The sequence below is a fragment of the Rhipicephalus microplus genome, unplaced genomic scaffold (genome assembly GCF_043290135.1).
Source record: "Rhipicephalus microplus isolate Deutch F79 unplaced genomic scaffold, USDA_Rmic scaffold_35, whole genome shotgun sequence".
Classification (NCBI taxonomy): domain Eukaryota; kingdom Metazoa; phylum Arthropoda; class Arachnida; order Ixodida; family Ixodidae; genus Rhipicephalus; species Rhipicephalus microplus.
Genome location: NW_027464608.1, coordinates 2377975 through 2399354, shown reverse-complemented (window position 1 = coordinate 2399354; position 21380 = coordinate 2377975).

Genomic DNA, 21380 nt, shown 5'->3' with positions numbered 1-21380 from the left:
ACTCCACAACTAGAGAATCCACAACTAGAAACTCCACAACTAGAAATTTCACAACTAGAAACTCTGCAACAAGAAACTCCGACCGAAAACTCCACAACTAGAGACTCGACAACTAGATGCTCCGCAACTGGAAACTCCAGAACTAGAAACTCTACAACTAAAAACTGCGCAACTAGAAACTCCACAACTAGAACCTCCACAACTAGAAATTCCACAACTAGAAACTCCACAATCAGAAACTCCGCAACTGGAAACTCCACAACTGGAAACTCCACAACTAGAAACTCCACAACTAGAGACGCCGCAAATGAAACTCCGACACTAGAAACTCAACAACTAGGAACTCAACAACTAGGAAATCCACAACTAGGCTTCACAACTAGAAATCTCACAACTAAAAATTCTGCAACCAGAAACTCCACAAGTAGGTACACTGACTTCAAACTCCACAACTAGAGACTCCACAACTAGAAACTCAACAACTAGAAACTCTACAGCTAGAAACTCCACGACTAGAAAGTCCACAACTAGAAACTCCGACTAGAAACTCCACAACTAGAGACTCCATCATTAGAGACTCGACAACTAGAGACTCCACAACTAGAAACTCCGAAACCAGAAACTTCACAACTAGAAACTCCACAACAAGAACCTCCACAACTAGAAACTTCACAACTGCAAACTCCACAACTAGAAACTCCACAACTAGAGACTCTGCAATTGAACCTCCGCAACTAGAAACTCCACAACTAGAAACTCCACAATAAAAACTCCACAACTAGAGATACTTGAACTAGAAACTCCGCAACTAGAGACTCTGCAACTAGAGACTCCGCAACTAGAGACTCCATAACTAGAAACTCCGGAACTAGAGAGTCCGCAACCAGAGACTCCGCGACTAGAAACTCCACGACTAGAAACTCCACAACTAGATACTCTAAAACTAGAAACTCCACAACTAGAAACTCCAGAACTTGAAACTCCACAACTAGAAACTTCACAACTAGAAACTCCGCATCTAGAGACTCCGATTACAAACTGCACAACCAGAAACTCCACAACTAGAGACTTCTAAACTAGTGACTCACCAACTGGAAACTCCAGAACTAGAAACTCCACAACTAGACAATGCGCAACTAGAAACTCCATGACTAGAAACTCCACAACTAGAACCTCCATAACTAGAGTCTCCACGACCAGAAACTCCACAACTAGATACTCCACAACTAGAGACTCTACAACTGGAAACTCCACAACTAGAAACTCCACAACTAGAAACTCCACAACTAGATACTCCGCAACTACAAACTCCAAAACTAGAGACTCCGCATTTGAAACTTCGCAACTAGAAACTCCACAACGAGAAACTCAACAACTAGAAACTCCACAACTAGAGACTCCACAACTAGAGACTCCACAACTAGAAACTCCAAAACTAGAAACTCCGCAACTAGAAACTCCACAACTAGAAACTCCGACTAGAATCTCCACAACTAGAGACTCCACCATTAGAGACTCGACAACTAGAGACTCCACAACTAGAAACTCCAGAACTAGAAACTTCACAACCAGAAACTCCACAACTAGAAACTTGACAACTAGAGACTCAACAACTAGAACCTCCACAACTGGAAACTCCGCAACTAGAAACTCCACAACTAGAAACTCCAGAACTAGAAACTCCACAAATAGGAACTCCACAACTAGAAACTCCGCAACTAGAGACGACGCAAATGAAACTCTGACACAAGATACTCCGCAACTAGAAACTCAACAACTAGGAACTCCACAACTAGAGACTCCAAACTAGAGACTTCATAACTAGAAACTCCAAAAATAGAAACTCCGCAACTAGAAACTCCATAACTAGAAACTCCACAACTAGATACTCCGCAACTAGAAACTCCAAAACTAGAGACTCTGCATTGGAAACGTCGCAACTAGAAACTCCACAACGAGAAACTCAACAACTAGAAACTCCACAACTAGAGACTCCACAACTAGAGACTTCACAACTAGAAACTCCAAAACTAGAAACTCCGCAACTAGAAACTCCACAACTAGAAACTCCGACTAGAAACTCCACAACTAGAGGCTCCACAACTAGAGACTCGACAACTAGATACTCCGCAACTGGAAACTCCAGAACTAGAAACTCCACAACTAGAAACTGCTCAACTAGAAACTCCACGACTAGAAACTCCACAACTAGGACCTCCACAACTAGAAATTCCACAACTAGAAACTCCACAATCAAAAACTCCGCAACTAGAAACTCCACAACTGGAAACTCTACAACTAGAAACTCCACAACTAGAGACGACGCAAATGAAACTGCGACACTAGAAACTCCGCAACTAGAAACTCAACAACTAGGAACTCAACAACTAGGAACTCCACAACTAGACTTCACAACTAGAAATTTCACAACTAAAAACTCTGCAACCAGAAACTCCACAGCTACACACTCCGCAACTAGAAACTCCACAAGTAGGAAAACCGACTTCAAACTCCACAACTAGAGACTCCACAACTAGAAACTCAACAACTAGAAACTCTACAGCAAGAAACTCCACGACTAGAAAGACCACAACTAGAACCTCCGCAACTAGAGACTCCGCCACTAGAAACTCCAACACTAGAGACTCGGCAACTAGGAACTCCGCAAATAGAAACTCCACATCTAGAAACTCCGCAACTAGAAACTCCGCAACTAAAGACTCCACAACTAGGAAGTCTGCAAATAGAGACTCCACAGCTAGAAACTCCACAACTAGAGACTCCACAACTAGAGACTCCACAACTAGAAACTCCGAAACTAGAAACTCCACAACTAGAAACTCCAACACTAGAAACTCCACAACTAGAAACTCTACAAATAAGAACTACACAACTAGAGACTCCGTGACTAGAGACTCCTCAACTCGAAACTCAACAACTAGAAACTCTGCAACAAGAAACTCCGACTAGAAACTCCACAACTAGAGCCTCCACAACTAGAGACTCGACAACTAGATACTCCACAACTGGAAACTCCAGAACTAGAAACTCCACAACTAGAAACTGCGCAACTAGAAACTCCACGACTAGAAACTCCACAACTAGAACCTCCATAACTAGAGTCTCCACAACCAGAAACTCCACAACTAGATACTCCACAACTAGAGAATCTACAACTGGAAACTCCACAACTAGAAACTCCACAACTAGAAATTCCACAACTAGATACTCCGCAACTAGAAACTCCAAAACTAGAAACTCCGACTAGAATCTCCACAACTAGAGACTCCACCATTAGAGACTCGACAACTAGAGACTCCACAACTAGAAACTCCAGAACTAGAAACTTCACAACTAGAAACTCTGCAACAAGAAACTCCGACTAGAAACTCCACAACTAGAGCCTCCACAACTAGAGACTCGACAACTAGATACTCCACAACTGGAAACTCCAGAACTAGAACCTCCACAACTGGAAACTCCGCAACTAGAAACTCCACAAATTGAAACTCCAGAACTTGAAACTCCAGAACTTGAAACTCCACAACTAGACACTCCACAAATAGGAACTCCACAACTAGAAACTCCGCAACTAGAAACTCTACAACTAGATACTCAAAAACCAGAAACTCCGCAACTAGAAACTCCACAACTGGAAACTCCACAACTAGAAACTCCACAGCTAGAGACTCTGCAATTCAACCTCCACAACTAGAAACTCCACAACTAGAAACTCAACAACTAGAAACTCCACAACTAGAGACTCCACAACTACAAACTCCACAACTAGTAATTTCAAGACTAGAAACTCTGCAACAAGAAACTCCGACTAGTAACTCCACAACTAGAGGCTCCACAACTAGAGACTCGACAACTAGATACTCCGCAACTTGAAACTCCAGAACTAGAAACTCCACAACTAGAAACTGCTCAACTAGAAACTCCACGACTAGAAACTCCACAACTAGAACCTCCATAACTAGAGCCTCCACAACCAGAAACTCCGCAACTAGAAAACCCACAACTGGAAACTCCACAACTAGAAACTCCACAACTAGAGACTCCGCAATTGAAACTCTGCAACTAGAAATTCCACAACTGCAAACTAAACAACTAGAAACTCCACAACTAGAGATTCCGCAATTGAAACTCCGCAACTAGAAACTCCGCAACTGGAAACTCAACAACTAGAAACTCAACAACTAGGAACTCCACAACTAGACTCCACAACTAGAAATTTCACAACTAGAAACTCTGTTACGAAAAACTCCACAGCTACAAACTCCGCAACTAGAAACTCCACAAAAAGAAACTCCGACTTCAAACTCCACAACTAGAGACTCCACAACTATAAACTCCACAACTAGAAACTCTACAGCTAGAAACTCCACGACTAGAAAGTCCACAACTAGAACCTCCACAACTAGAGACTCCGCAACTAGAAACTCCAACACTAGAGACTCGGCAACTAGGAACTCCGCAAATAGAAACTCCACATCTACAAACTTCGCAACTAGAAACTTCACAACTAGAGACTCCACAACTAGAGACTCCACAACTAGAAACTCCGAAACTAGAAACTCCACAACTAGAAACTCCAACACTAGAAACTCCACAACTAGAAACTCTACAAATAGGAACTCCACAACTAGACTTTCCGTGACTAGAGACTCCTCAACTCTAAACTCCACAACTAGAGACTGTACCCAGAAACTCCACAACTAGAAACTCCACAACCAGAAACTCCACAACTAGAAACTCCGCTACTAGAAACTCCGCAACTAGACACTGCACGACTAGAAACTTCGCAACTAGAGACTCCACAACTAGACACTCAACGACAAGAGACTCCACAACTAGAAACTCCACAACTAGAAACCCAACAACAAGAAACTCAACTACAAACTTCACATCTAGAGACTGCGCAACTACAAACTCCACAATTGAAACTCCAAAACTAGAAACTTCGCAACTACAAACTCCACAACTAGTGACTCCGCAATTAGAGACTCCCCAAATAGAAGCTCCACAACTGGAAACTCCAAAACTTGAGACTCCGCAACTGGAAACTCCACAGCTAGAAACTCCACAATAGAAACTCCACAACTAGAGATACTTGAACTAGAAACTCCGCAATTAGAGACTCTGCAACTAGAGACTCCGCAACTAGAGACTCCATAACTATAAACTCCGGAACTAGAGACTCCGCAACCAGACACTCCGCGACTAGAAACTCCGCGACTAGAAACTCCACAACTAGATACTCTACAACTAGAAACTCCACAACTAGAAACTCCAGAACTTGAAACTCCACAACTAGAAACTTCACAACTAGAAACTCTGCATCTATAAACTCCGAATACAAACTGCACAACCAGAAACTCCACAAATAGAAACTCCACAACTAGAAACTCAACAACTAGAAACTCCACAACTAGAGACTCCACAACTAGAAACTCCACAACTAGAAATTTTACAACTAGAAACTCTGCAACAAGAAACTCCGACTAGAAACTCCACAACTAGAGACTCCACAACTAGAGACTCAACAACTAGATACTCCGCAACTGGAAACTCCAGAACTAGAAACTCCACAACTAGAAACTGCGCAACTAGAAACTTCGCAACTAGAAACTCCACAACGAGAAACTCAATACTAGAAACTCCACAACTAGAGACTCCACAACTAGAGACTTCACAACAAGAAACTCCAAAACTAGAAACTCCGCAACTAGAAACTCCACAACTAGAAACTCCGACTAGAATCTCCACAACTAGAGACTCCACCATTAGAGACTCGACAACTAGAGACTCCACAACTAGAAACTCCAGAACTAGAAACTTCACAACTAGAAACTCCACAACTAGAGACTCAACAACTAGAACCTCCACAACTGGAAACTCCGCACTAGAAACTCCACAACTAGAAACTCCAGAACTTGAAACTCCACAACTAGAAACTCCACAAATAGGAACTCCACAACTAGAAACTCCGCAACTAGAAACTCCACAACTATAAACTCAACAACTAGAAACTCCACAACTAGAGACTCCACAACTACAAACTCCACAACTAGAAATTTCACAACTAGAAACTCTGCAACTAGAAACTCCGACTAGAAACTCCACAGCTAGGGACTCCACAACTGGAGACTCGAAAACTAGACACTCCGCAACTGGAAACTCCAGAACTGGAAACTCCACAACTAGAAACTGCGCAACTAGAATCTACACGACTAGAAACTAGAAACTCCACAACTAGAAACTCCCCAACTTGAAACTCCACAACTAGAAATTCCTCAACTAGAAACTCCACAAACAGAAACTCCGCAACTGGAAACTCCACAACTAGAAACTCCACAACTAGAGACTCCGCAATTGAACCTCTGCAACTAGAACCTCAACAACTGGAAACTCCGCAACTAGAAACTCCACAACTAGAAACTCCAGAACTAGAAACTCCACAAATAGGAACTCCACAACTAGAGACTCCAAACTAGAGACTTCATAACTAGAAACTCCAAAAATAGAAACTCCGCAACTAGAAACTCCATAACTAGAAACTCCACAACTAGATACTCCGCAACTAGAAACTCCAAAACTAGAGACTCTGCATTGGAAACGTCGCAACTAGAAACTCCACAACGAGAAACTCAACAACTAGAAACTCCACAACTAGAGACTCCACAACTAGAGACTTCACAACTAGAAACTCCAAAACTAGAAACTCCGCAACTAGAAACTCCACAACTAGAAACTCCGACTAGAAACTCCACAACTAGAGGCTCCACAACTAGAGACTCGACAACTAGATACTCCGCAACTGGAAACTCCAGAACTAGAAACTCCACAACTAGAAACTGCTCAACTAGAAACTCCACGACTAGAAACTCCACAACTAGGACCTCCACAACTAGAAATTCCACAACTAGAAACTCCACAATCAAAAACTCCGCAACTAGAAACTCCACAACTGGAAACTCTACAACTAGAAACTCCACAACTAGAGACGACGCAAATGAAACTGCGACACTAGAAACTCCGCAACTAGAAACTCAACAACTAGGAACTCAACAACTAGGAACTCCACAACTAGACTTCACAACTAGAAATTTCACAACTAAAAACTCTGCAACCAGAAACTCCACAGCTACACACTCCGCAACTAGAAACTCCACAAGTAGGAAAACCGACTTCAAACTCCACAACTAGAGACTCCACAACTAGAAACTCAACAACTAGAAACTCTACAGCAAGAAACTCCACGACTAGAAAGACCACAACTAGAACCTCCGCAACTAGAGACTCCGCCACTAGAAACTCCAACACTAGAGACTCGGCAACTAGGAACTCCGCAAATAGAAACTCCACATCTAGAAACTCCGCAACTAGAAACTCCGCAACTAAAGACTCCACAACTAGGAAGTCTGCAAATAGAGACTCCACAGCTAGAAACTCCACAACTAGAGACTCCACAACTAGAGACTCCACAACTAGAAACTCCGAAACTAGAAACTCCACAACTAGAAACTCCAACACTAGAAACTCCACAACTAGAAACTCTACAAATAAGAACTACACAACTAGAGACTCCGTGACTAGAGACTCCTCAACTCGAAACTCAACAACTAGAAACTCTGCAACAAGAAACTCCGACTAGAAACTCCACAACTAGAGCCTCCACAACTAGAGACTCGACAACTAGATACTCCACAACTGGAAACTCCAGAACTAGAAACTCCACAACTAGAAACTGCGCAACTAGAAACTCCACGACTAGAAACTCCACAACTAGAACCTCCATAACTAGAGTCTCCACAACCAGAAACTCCACAACTAGATACTCCACAACTAGAGAATCTACAACTGGAAACTCCACAACTAGAAACTCCACAACTAGAAATTCCACAACTAGATACTCCGCAACTAGAAACTCCAAAACTAGAAACTCCGACTAGAATCTCCACAACTAGAGACTCCACCATTAGAGACTCGACAACTAGAGACTCCACAACTAGAAACTCCAGAACTAGAAACTTCACAACTAGAAACTCTGCAACAAGAAACTCCGACTAGAAACTCCACAACTAGAGCCTCCACAACTAGAGACTCGACAACTAGATACTCTACAACTGGAAACTCCAGAACTAGAACCTCCACAACTGGAAACTCCGCAACTAGAAACTCCACAAATTGAAACTCCAGAACTTGAAACTCCAGAACTTGAAACTCCACAACTAGACACTCCACAAATAGGAACTCCACAACTAGAAACTCCGCAACTAGAAACTCTACAACTAGATACTCAAAAACCAGAAACTCCGCAACTAGAAACTCCACAACTGGAAACTCCACAACTAGAAACTCCACAGCTAGAGACTCTGCAATTCAACCTCCACAACTAGAAACTCCACAACTAGAAACTCAACAACTAGAAACTCCACAACTAGAGACTCCACAACTACAAACTCCACAACTAGTAATTTCAAGACTAGAAACTCTGCAACAAGAAACTCCGACTAGTAACTCCACAACTAGAGGCTCCACAACTAGAGACTCGACAACTAGATACTCCGCAACTTGAAACTCCAGAACTAGAAACTCCACAACTAGAAACTGCTCAACTAGAAACTCCACGACTAGAAACTCCACAACTAGAACCTCCATAACTAGAGCCTCCACAACCAGAAACTCCGCAACTAGAAAACCCACAACTGGAAACTCCACAACTAGAAACTCCACAACTAGAGACTCCGCAATTGAAACTCTGCAACTAGAAATTCCACAACTGCAAACTAAACAACTAGAAACTCCACAACTAGAGATTCCGCAATTGAAACTCCGCAACTAGAAACTCCGCAACTGGAAACTCAACAACTAGAAACTCAACAACTAGGAACTCCACAACTAGACTCCACAACTAGAAATTTCACAACTAGAAACTCTGTTACGAAAAACTCCACAGCTACAAACTCCGCAACTAGAAACTCCACAAAAAGAAACTCCGACTTCAAACTCCACAACTAGAGACTCCACAACTATAAACTCCACAACTAGAAACTCTACAGCTAGAAACTCCACGACTAGAAAGTCCACAACTAGAACCTCCACAACTAGAGACTCCGCAACTAGAAACTCCAACACTAGAGACTCGGCAACTAGGAACTCCGCAAATAGAAACTCCACATCTACAAACTTCGCAACTAGAAACTTCACAACTAGAGACTCCACAACTAGAGACTCCACAACTAGAAACTCCGAAACTAGAAACTCCACAACTAGAAACTCCAACACTAGAAACTCCACAACTAGAAACTCTACAAATAGGAACTCCACAACTAGACTTTCCGTGACTATAGACTCCTCAACTCTAAACTCCACAACTAGAGACTGTACCCAGAAACTCCACAACTAGAAACTCCACAACCAGAAACTCCACAACTAGAAACTCCGCTACTAGAAACTCCGCAACTAGACACTGCACGACTAGAAACTTCGCAACTAGAGACTCCACAACTAGACACTCAACGACAAGAGACTCCACAACTAGAAACTCCACAACTAGAAACCCAACAACAAGAAACTCAACTACAAACTTCACATCTAGAGACTGCGCAACTACAAACTCCACAATTGAAACTCCAAAACTAGAAACTTCGCAACTACAAACTCCACAACTAGTGACTCCGCAATTAGAGACTCCCCAAATAGAAGCTCCACAACTGGAAACTCCAAAACTTGAGACTCCGCAACTGGAAACTCCACAGCTAGAAACTCCACAATAGAAACTCCACAACTAGAGATACTTGAACTAGAAACTCCGCAATTAGAGACTCTGCAACTAGAGACTCCGCAACTAGAGACTCCATAACTATAAACTCCGGAACTAGAGACTCCGCAACCAGACACTCCGCGACTAGAAACTCCGCGACTAGAAACTCCACAACTAGATACTCTACAACTAGAAACTCCACAACTAGAAACTCCAGAACTTGAAACTCCACAACTAGAAACTTCACAACTAGAAACTCTGCATCTATAAACTCCGAATACAAACTGCACAACCAGAAACTCCACAAATAGAAACTCCACAACTAGAAACTCAACAACTAGAAACTCCACAACTAGAGACTCCACAACTAGAAACTCCACAACTAGAAATTTTACAACTAGAAACTCTGCAACAAGAAACTCCGACTAGAAACTCCACAACTAGAGACTCCACAACTAGAGACTCAACAACTAGATACTCCGCAACTGGAAACTCCAGAACTAGAAACTCCACAACTAGAAACTGCGCAACTAGAAACTTCGCAACTAGAAACTCCACAACGAGAAACTCAATACTAGAAACTCCACAACTAGAGACTCCACAACTAGAGACTTCACAACAAGAAACTCCAAAACTAGAAACTCCGCAACTAGAAACTCCACAACTAGAAACTCCGACTAGAATCTCCACAACTAGAGACTCCACCATTAGAGACTCGACAACTAGAGACTCCACAACTAGAAACTCCAGAACTAGAAACTTCACAACTAGAAACTCCACAACTAGAGACTCAACAACTAGAACCTCCACAACTGGAAACTCCGCACTAGAAACTCCACAACTAGAAACTCCAGAACTTGAAACTCCACAACTAGAAACTCCACAAATAGGAACTCCACAACTAGAAACTCCGCAACTAGAAACTCCACAACTATAAACTCAACAACTAGAAACTCCACAACTAGAGACTCCACAACTACAAACTCCACAACTAGAAATTTCACAACTAGAAACTCTGCAACTAGAAACTCCGACTAGAAACTCCACAGCTAGGGACTCCACAACTGGAGACTCGAAAACTAGACACTCCGCAACTGGAAACTCCAGAACTGGAAACTCCACAACTAGAAACTGCGCAACTAGAATCTACACGACTAGAAACTAGAAACTCCACAACTAGAAACTCCCCAACTTGAAACTCCACAACTAGAAATTCCTCAACTAGAAACTCCACAAACAGAAACTCCGCAACTGGAAACTCCACAACTAGAAACTCCACAACTAGAGACTCCGCAATTGAACCTCTGCAACTAGAACCTCAACAACTAGAAACTCAACAAATAGAAACTATACAACTAGAGACTCCACAACTAGAAACTCCACAACTAGAAATTTCACAACTAGAAACTCTGCAACAAGAAACTCCGACTAGAAGCTCCACAACTAGAGGCTCCACAACTAGAGACTCGACAACTAGATACTCCGCAACTGGAAACTCCACAACTGGAAACTCCACAACTAGAAACTCCACAACAAGAGACGACGCAAATGAAACTCCAACACTAGAAACTCCGCAAGTAGAAACTCAACAACTAGGAACTCAACAACTAGGAACTCAACAACTAGACTCCACAACTAGAAATTTCACAACTAGAAACTCTGTAACCAGAAACTTCACAGCTACAAACTCCGCAACTAGAAACTCCACAAGTAGAAACTCCGACTTCAAACTCCACAACTAGAGACTCCACAACTATAAACTCCACAACTAGAAACTCTACAGCTAGAAACTCCACGAGTAGAAAGTCCACAACTAGAAACTCCGACTAGAAACTCAACAACTAGAGACTCCACCATTAGAGACTCGACAACTAGAGACTCCACAACTAGAGACTCCGAAACTAGAAACTTCACAACTAGAAACTCCACAACAAGAACCTCCACAACTAGAAACTTCGCAACTAGAAACTCACAACTAGAAACTCCAGAACTTGAAACTCCACAACTAGAAACTTCACAACTAGAAACTCCACAACTAGAAACTCCGACTAGAAACTCCACAGCTAGAGACTCCACAACTAGAGACTCGACAACTAGACACTCCGCAACTGGAAACTCCAGAACTAGAAACTCCACAACTAGAAACTGCGCAACTAGAAACTTCATGACTAGAAACTCCACAACTAGAACCTCCACAACTAGAAACTCCGCAACTAGAAACTCCACAACTAGAAACTCCCCAACTTGAAACTCCACAACTAGAAATTCCACAACTAGAAACTCCCCAACTTGAAACTCCGCAACTAGAAACTCCACAACTAGAAATTTCACAACTAGAAAATCTGCAACAAGAAACTCCGACTGGAAACTCCACAACTATAGACTCCACAACTAGAGACTCGACAACTAGATGCTCCGCAACTGGAGACTCCTGAACTAGAAACTCTACAACTAAAAACTGCGCAACTAGAAACTCCACTACTAGAACCTCCACAACTAGAAATTCCACAACTAGAAACTCCACAATCAGAAACTCCGCAACTAGAAACTCCACAACTGGAAACTCCACAACTAGAAACTCCACAACTAGAGACGCCGCAAATGTAACTCCGACACTAGAAACTCCGCAACTAGAAACTCAACAACTAGGAACTCCACAACTAGGAACTCCACAACTAGGCTTCACAACTAGAAATTTCACAACTAAAAACTCTGCAACCAGAAACTCCACAGCTACACACTCCGCAACTAGAAACTCCACAAGTAGGAACACCGACTTCAAACTCCACAACTAGAGACTCCACAACTAGAAACTCAACAACTAGAAACTCTACAGCTAGAAACTCTACGACTAGAAAGTCCACAACTAGAAACTCCGACTAGAAACTCCACAACTAGAGACTCCACCATTAGAGACTCGACAACTAGAGACTCCACAACTAGAAACTCCGAAACTAGAAACTTCACAACTAGAAACTCCACAACAAGAACCTCCATAACTAGAAATTTCACAACTGCAAACTCCACAACTAGAAACTCCACAACTAGAGACTCTGCAATTGAACCTCCGCAACTAGAAACTCCACAACTAGAAACTCAACAACTAGAAACTCCACAACTAGAGACTCCACAAATACAAACTCCACAACTAGTAATTTCAAGACTAGAAACTCTGCAGCTAGAAACTCCGACTAGAAACTCCACAAATAGAGACTCCACAACTAAAGGCTCGACAACTAGACACTCCGCACTTGGAAACTCCAGAACTGGAAACTCCACAACTAGAAACTGCGCAACTAGAAACTCCCCAACTTGAAACTCCACAACTAGAAATTCCACAACTAGAAACTCCACAACCAGAAACTCCGCAACTAGAAACTCCGATTACAAACTGCAAAACCAGGGACTCCACAACTACAGACTCCACAACTAGAGACTCCACAACCAGAAACTCCGCAACCAGAAAATCCACAACTGGAAACTCCACAACTAGAGACTCCGCAATTGAACCTCCGCAACTAGAAACTCAACAACTAGAAACTCAACAACTAGAAACTCCACAACTTGAGACTCCACAACTAGAAACTCCACAACTAGATATTTCACAACTAGAAACTCTGCAACAAGAAACTCCGACTAGAAACTCCACAACTAGAGGCTCCACAACTAGAGACTCGACAACTAGATACTCTGCAACTGGAAACTCCAGAACTAGAAACTCCACAACTAGAAACTGCTCAACTAGAAACTCCACGACTAGAAACTCCACAACTAGAACCTCCACAACTAGAAATTCCACAACTAGAAACTCCACAATCAGAAACTCCGCAACTAGAAACTCCACAACTGGAAACTCTACAACTAGAAACTCCACAACTAGAGACGACGCAAATGAAACTCCGACACTAGAAACTCCGCAAAAAGAAACTCAACAACTAGGAACTCAACAACTAGGAACTCCACAACTAGACTTCACAACTAGAAATTTCACAACTAAAACTCTGCAACCAGAAACTCCACAGCTACACACTCCGCAAATAGAAACTCCACAAGTAGGAAAACCGACTTCAAACTCCACAACTAGAGATTCCATAACTAGAAACTCAACAACTGGAAACTCTACAGCTAGAAACTCCACGACTAGAAAGTCCACAACTAGAACCTCCGCAACTAGAGACTCCGCAACTAGAAACTTCAACACTAGAGACTCGGCAACTAGGAACTCTGCAAATAGAAACTCCACATCTAGAAACTCCGCAACTAGAAACTCCGCAACTAAAGACTCCACAACTAGGAACTCTGCAAATAGAGACTCCACAGCTAGAAACTCCAACCCTAGAGACTCAACAACTAGAGACTCCACAACTAGAAACTCCGAAACTAGAAACTCCACATCTAGAAACTCCAACACTAGAAACTCCACAACTAGAAACTCTACAAATAGGAACTCCACAACTAGAGACTCCGTGACTAGAGACTCCTCAACTCTAAACTCCACAACTAGAGACTGTACCCAGAAACTCCACAACTAGCAACTCCACAACCAGAAACTCCACAACTAGAAACTCCGCAACTAGAAACTCCGCAACTAGACACTGCACGACTAGAAACTTCGCAACTAGAGACTCCACAACTAGACACTCCACGGCAAGAGACTCCACAACTAGAAACTCCACAACTAGAAACTCCACAACTAGAAACCCAACAACAAGAAACTCAACTACAAACTTCACAACTAGAGACTGCGCAACTACAAACTCCACAATTGAAACTCCACAACTAGAAACTTCACAACTACAAACTCCACAACTAGTGACTCCGCAATTAGAGACTCCCGAAATAGAAGCTCCACAACAGGAAACTCCAAAACTTGAGACTCCACAACTAGAAACTCCACAGCTAGAAACTCCACAATAGAAACTCCACAACTAGAGATACTTGAACTAGAAACTCCGCAACTAGAGACTCTGCAACTAGAGACTCCACAACTAGATACTCTAAAACTAGAAACTCCACAACAAGAAACTCCAGAACTTGAAACTCCACAACTAGAAACTTCACAACTAGAAACTCCGCATCTAGAAACTCAGATTACAAACTGCACAACCAGAAACTCCACAACTAGAGACTTCTCAACTAGTGACTCCACAACTGGAAACTCCAGAACTAGAAACTCCACAACTAGACACTGCGCAACTAGAAAATCCATGACTAGAAACTCCACAACTAGAAACTCCACAACGAGAAACTCAACAACTAGAAACTCCACAACTAGAGACTCCACAACTAGAGACTTCACAACTAGAAACTCCAAAACTAGAAACTCCGCAACTAGAAACTCCACAACTAGAAACTCCGACTAGAATCTCCAGAACTAGAGACTCCACCATTACAGACTCGACAACTAGAGACTCCACAACTAGAAACTCCAGAACTAGAAACTTCACAACTAGAAACTCCACAACTAGGAACTCGACAACTAGAGACTCAACAACTAGAACCTCCACAACTGGAAACTCCGCAACTAGAAACTCCACAACTAGAAACTCCAGAACATGAAACTCCACAACTAGAAACTCCACAAATAGGAACTCCACAACTAGAAACTCCGCAACTAGACACTCCACAACTAGAGATTCAAAAACCAGAAAATCCGCAACTAGAAACTCCACAACTGGAAACTCCACAACAAGAAACTCCACAACTAGAGACTCTGCAATTGAACCTCCGCAACTGAAAACTCCACAACTACAAACTCAACAACTAGAAACTCCACAATTGGAGACTCCACAACTACAAACTCCACAACTAGTAATTTCAAGACTAGAAACTCTGCAACTAGAAACTTTGACTAGAAACTCCACAACTAGAGACTCCACAACTAGAGACTCGACAAGTAGACACTCCGCAACTGGAAACTCCAGAACTGGAAACTCCACAAATAGAAACTGCGCAACTAGAAACTCCATGACTAGAAACTCCACAACCAGAACCTCCACAACTAGAAACTCCGCAACTAGAAACTCGACAACTAGATACTCCGCAACTGGAAACTCCAGAACTAGAAACTCCACAACTAGAAACTGCGCAACTAGAAACTTCGCAACTAGAAACTCCGCAACGAGAAACTCAACAACTAGAAACTCCACAACTAGAGACTCCAGAACTTGAAACTCCACAACTAGAAACACCACAAATAGGAACTCCACAACTAGAAACTCCGCAACCAGAAATTTCACAACTAGAAACTCTGCAACTAGAAACTCCGACTAGAAACTCCACAGCTAGAGACTCCACAACAAGAGACTCGACAACTAGACACTCCGCAACTGGAAACTCCAGAACTGGAAACTCCACAACTAGAAACTGCGCAACTAGAAACTCCATGACTAGAAACTAGAAACTCCACGACTAGAACCTCCACAACTAGAAACTCCGCAACTAGAAACTCCACAACTAGAAACTCCCCAACTTGAAACTCCACAACTAGAAATTCCTCAACTAGAAACTCCACAACCAGAAACTCCGCAACTAGAAACTCCGATTACAAACTGCACAACCAGGGACTCCACAACTACAGACTCCACAACTAGAGACTCCACAACCAGAAACTCCGCAACCAGAAAATCCACAACTGGAAACTCCACAACTAGAAACTCCACAACTAGAGACTCCACAACTAGAAACTCCACAACTAGAAATTTCACAACTAGAAACTCTGCAACAAGAAACTCCGACTAGAAGATCCACAACTAGAGGCTCCACAACTAGAGACTCGACAACTAGATACTCCGCAACTGGAAACTCCAGAACTAGAAACTCCGCAACTAGAAACTGCTCAACTAGAAACTCCACGACTAGAAACTCTACAACTAGAACCTCCACGACTAGAAATTCCACAACTAGAAACTCCACAATCAGAAACTCCGCAACTAGAAACTCCACAACTGGAAACTCCACAACTAGAAACTCCACAACTAGAGACGACGCAAATGAAACTCCGACACTAGAAACTCCGCAAGTCGAAACTCAACAACTAGGAACTCAACAACTAGGAACTCAACAACTAGACTCCACAACTAGAAATTTCACAACTAGAAACTCTGTAACCAGAAACTCCACAGCTACAAACTCTGCAACTAGAAACTCCACAACTAGAAACTCCGACTTCAAAAAACTCCACAACTAGAGACTCCACAACTATAAACTCCACAACTAGAAACTCTACAGCTAGAAACTCCACGACTAGAAAGTCCACAACTAGAAACTCCGACTAGAAACTCCACAACTAGAGACTCCACCATTAGAGACTCGACAACTAGAGACTCCACAACTAGAAACTCCGAAACTAGAAACTTCACAGCTAGAAACTCCACAACAAGAACCTCCACAACTAGAAACTCCGCAACTAGAAACTCACAACTAGAAACTCCAGAACTTGAAACTCCACAACTAGAAACTTCACAACTAGAAACTCCACAACTAGAAACTCCGACTAGAAACTCCACAACTAGAGACTCCACAACTAGAGACTCGACAAATAGACTCTCCGCAACTGGAAACTCCAGAACTAGAAACTCCACAACTAGAAACTGCGCAACTAGAAACTCCACGACTAGAAACTCCACAACTAGAACCTCCACAACTAGAAACTCCGCAACTAGAAACTCCACAACTAGAAACTCCCCAACTTGAAACTCCACAACTAGAAATTCCACAACTAGAAACTCCACAACTAGAAACTCCGCAACGAAAAACTCCGATTACAAACTGCACAACCAGGGACTCCACAACTACAGACTCCACAACTAGAGACTCCACAACCGTAAACTCCGCAACCAGAAAATCCACAACTGGAAACTCCACAACTAGAGACTCCGCAATTGAACCTCCGCCACTAGAAACTCAACAACTAGAAACTCAACAACTAGAAACTCCACAACTAGAGACTCCACAACTAGAAACTCCACAACTAGATATTTCACAACTAGAAACTCTGCAACAAGAAACTCCGACTAGAAACTCCACAACTAGAGGCTCAAAAACTAGAGACTCGACAACTAGATACTCCGAAACTGGAAACTCCAGAACTAGAAACTCCACAACTAGAAACTGCTCAACTAGAAACTCCACAATCAGAAACTCCGCAACTAGAAACTCCACAACTGGAAACTCTACAACTAGAAACTCCACAACTAGAGACGACGCAAATGAAACTCCGACACTAGAAACTCCGCAACTAGAAACTCTACAACTAGGAACTCCACAACTAGACTTCACAACTAGAAATTTCACAACTAAAAACTCTGCAACCACAAACTCCACAGCTACACACTCCGCAACTAGAAACTCCACAAGTAGGAAAACCGACTTCAAACTCCACAACTAGAGACTCCACAACTAGAAACTCAACAACTAGAAACTCTACAGCTAGAAACTCCACGACTTGAAAGTCCACAACTAGAACCTCCACAACTAGAGACTCCGCAACTAGAAACTCCAACACTAGAGACTCGGCAACTAGGAACTCCGCAAATAGAAACTCCACATCTAGAAACTCCGCAACTAGAAACTCCGCAACTAAAGACTCCACAACTAGGAACTCTGCAAATAGAGACTCCACAGCTAGAAACTCCACAACTAGAGACTCCACAACTAGAAACTCCGAAACTAGAAACTCCACAACTAGAAACTCCACAAGAGACTCCGCAATTGAACCTCCGAAACTAGAAACTCAACAACTAGAAACTCAACAACCAGAAACTCCACAACTAGAGAATCCACAACTAGAAACTCCACAACTAGAAATTTCACAACTAGAAACTCTGCAACAAGAAACTCCGACCGAAAACTCCACAACTAGAGACTCGACAACTAGATGCTCCGCAACTGGAAACTCCAGAACTAGAAACTCTACAACTAAAAACTGCGCAACTAGAAACTCCACAACTAGAACCTTTACAACTAGAATTTCCAAAACTAGAAACTCCACAATCAGAAACTCCGCAACTAGAAACTCCACAACTGGAAACTCCACAACTAGAAACTCCACAGCTAGAGACGCCGCAAATGAAACTCCGACACTAGAAACTCAACAACTAGGAACTCAACAACTAGGAACTCCACAACTAAGCTTCACAACTAGAAATCTCACAACTAAAAACTCTGCAACCAGAAACTCCACAGCTACACACTCCGCAACTTGAAACTCCACAAGTAGGAACACTGACTTCAAACTCCACAACTAGAGACTCCACAACTAGAAACTCAACAACTAGAATCTCTACAGCTAGAAACTCCACGACTAGAAAGTCCACAACTAGAAACTCCGACTAGAAACTCCACAACTAGAGACTCCATCATTAGAGACTCGACAACTAGAGACTCCACAACTAGAAACTCCGAAACTAGAAACTTCACAACTAGAAACTCCACAACAAGAACCTCCACAACTAGAAACTTCACAACTGCAAACTCCACAACTAGAAACTCCACAACTAGAGACTCTGCAATTGAACCTCCGCAACTAGAAACTCCACAACTAGAAACTCCACAATAAAAACTCCACAACTAGAGATACTTGAACTAGAAACTCCGCAACTAGAGACTCTGCAACTAGAGACTCCGCAACTAGAGACTCCATAACTAGAAACTCCGGAACTAGAGACTCCGCAACCAGAGACTCCGCGACTAGAAACTCCACGACTAGAAACTCCACAACTAGATACTCTAAAACTAGCAACTCCACAACTAGAAACTCCAGAACTAGAAACTCCACAACTAGAAACTTCACAACTAGAAACTCCGCATCTAGAGACTCCGATTACAAACTGCACAACCAGAAACTCCACAACTAGACAATGCGCAACTAGAAACTCCATGACTAGAAACTCCACAACTAGAACCTCCATAACTAGAGTCTCCACGACCAGAAACTCCACAACTAGAAACTCCACAACTAGAAACTCCACAACTAGAGACTCTGCAATTGAACCTCCGCAACTAGAAACTCCACAACTAGAGACTCCAGAACTACAAACTCCACAACTAGTAATTTCAAGACTAGAAACTCTGCAACTAGAAACTCCGACTAGAAACTCCACAACTAGAGACTCGACAACTAGACACTCCGCAACTTGAAACTTCAGAACTGGAAACTCCACAAATAGAAACTGCGCAACTAGAAACTCCACGACTAGAAACTCCACAACAAGAACCTCCACAACTAGAAACTCCGCAACTAGAAACTCCACAACTAGAAACTCCCCAACTTAAAACTCCACAACTAGAAATTCCACAACTAGAAACTCCACAACCAGAAACTCCGCAACTAGAAACTCTGATTACAAACTGCACAAACAGGGACTCCACAACTACAGACTCCACAACTAGAGACTCCACAACCAGAAACTCCGCAACCAGAAAATCCAAAACTGGAAACTCCACAACTAGAGACTCCGCAATTGAACCTCCGCAACTAGAAACTCAACAACTAGAAACTCAACAACTAGAAACTCCACAACTAGAGACTCCACAACTACAAATTTCACAACTAGAAACTCTGCAACAAGAAACTCCGACTAGAAACTCCACAACTAGAGGCTCCAAAACTAGAGACTCGACAACTAGATACTCCGCAACTGGAAACTCCAGAACTAGAAACTCAACAACTAGAAACTCTACAGCAAGAAACTCCACGACAAGAAAGTCCACAACTAGAACCTCCGCAACTAGAGACTCCGCAACTAGAAACTCCAACACTAGAGACTCGGCAACTAGGAACTCCGCAAATAGAAACTCCACATCTAGAAACTCCGCAACTAGAAACTCCGCAACTAAAGACTCCACAACTAGGAACTCTGCAAATAGAGACTCCACAGCTAGAAACTCCACAACTAGAGACTCCACAACTAGAGACTCCACAACTAGAAACTCCGAAACTAGAAACTCCACAACTAGAAACTCCAACACTAGAAACTCCACAACTAGAAACTCTACAAATAAGAACTACACAACTAGAGACTCCATGACTAGAGACTCCTCAACTCTAAACTCCACAACTAGAGACTGTACCAAGAAACTCCACAACTAGAAACTCCACAACCAGAAACTCCATAACTAGAAACTCCGCAACTAGAGACTCCACAACTAGAGACTCCACAACTAGAAACTCCGAAACTAGAAACTCCACAACTAGAAACTGCACAACAAGAGACTCCGCAATTGAACCTCCGCAACTAGAAACTCAACAACTAGAAACTCAACAACTAGAAACTCCACAACTAGAGAATCCACAACTAGAAACTCCACAACTAGAAATTTCACAACTAGAAACTCTGCAACAAGAAACTCCAACCGAAAACTCCACAACTAGAGACTCGACAACTAGATGCTCCGCAACTGGAAACTCCAGAACTAGAAACTCTACAACTAAAAACTGTGCAACTAGAAACTCCACAACTAGAACCTCCACAACTAGAAATTCCACAACTAGAAACTCCACAATCAGAAACTCCACAACTAGAAACTCCACAACTGGAAACTCCACAACTAGAAACTCCACAACTAGAGACGCTGCAAATGAAACTCCGACACTAGAAACTGAACA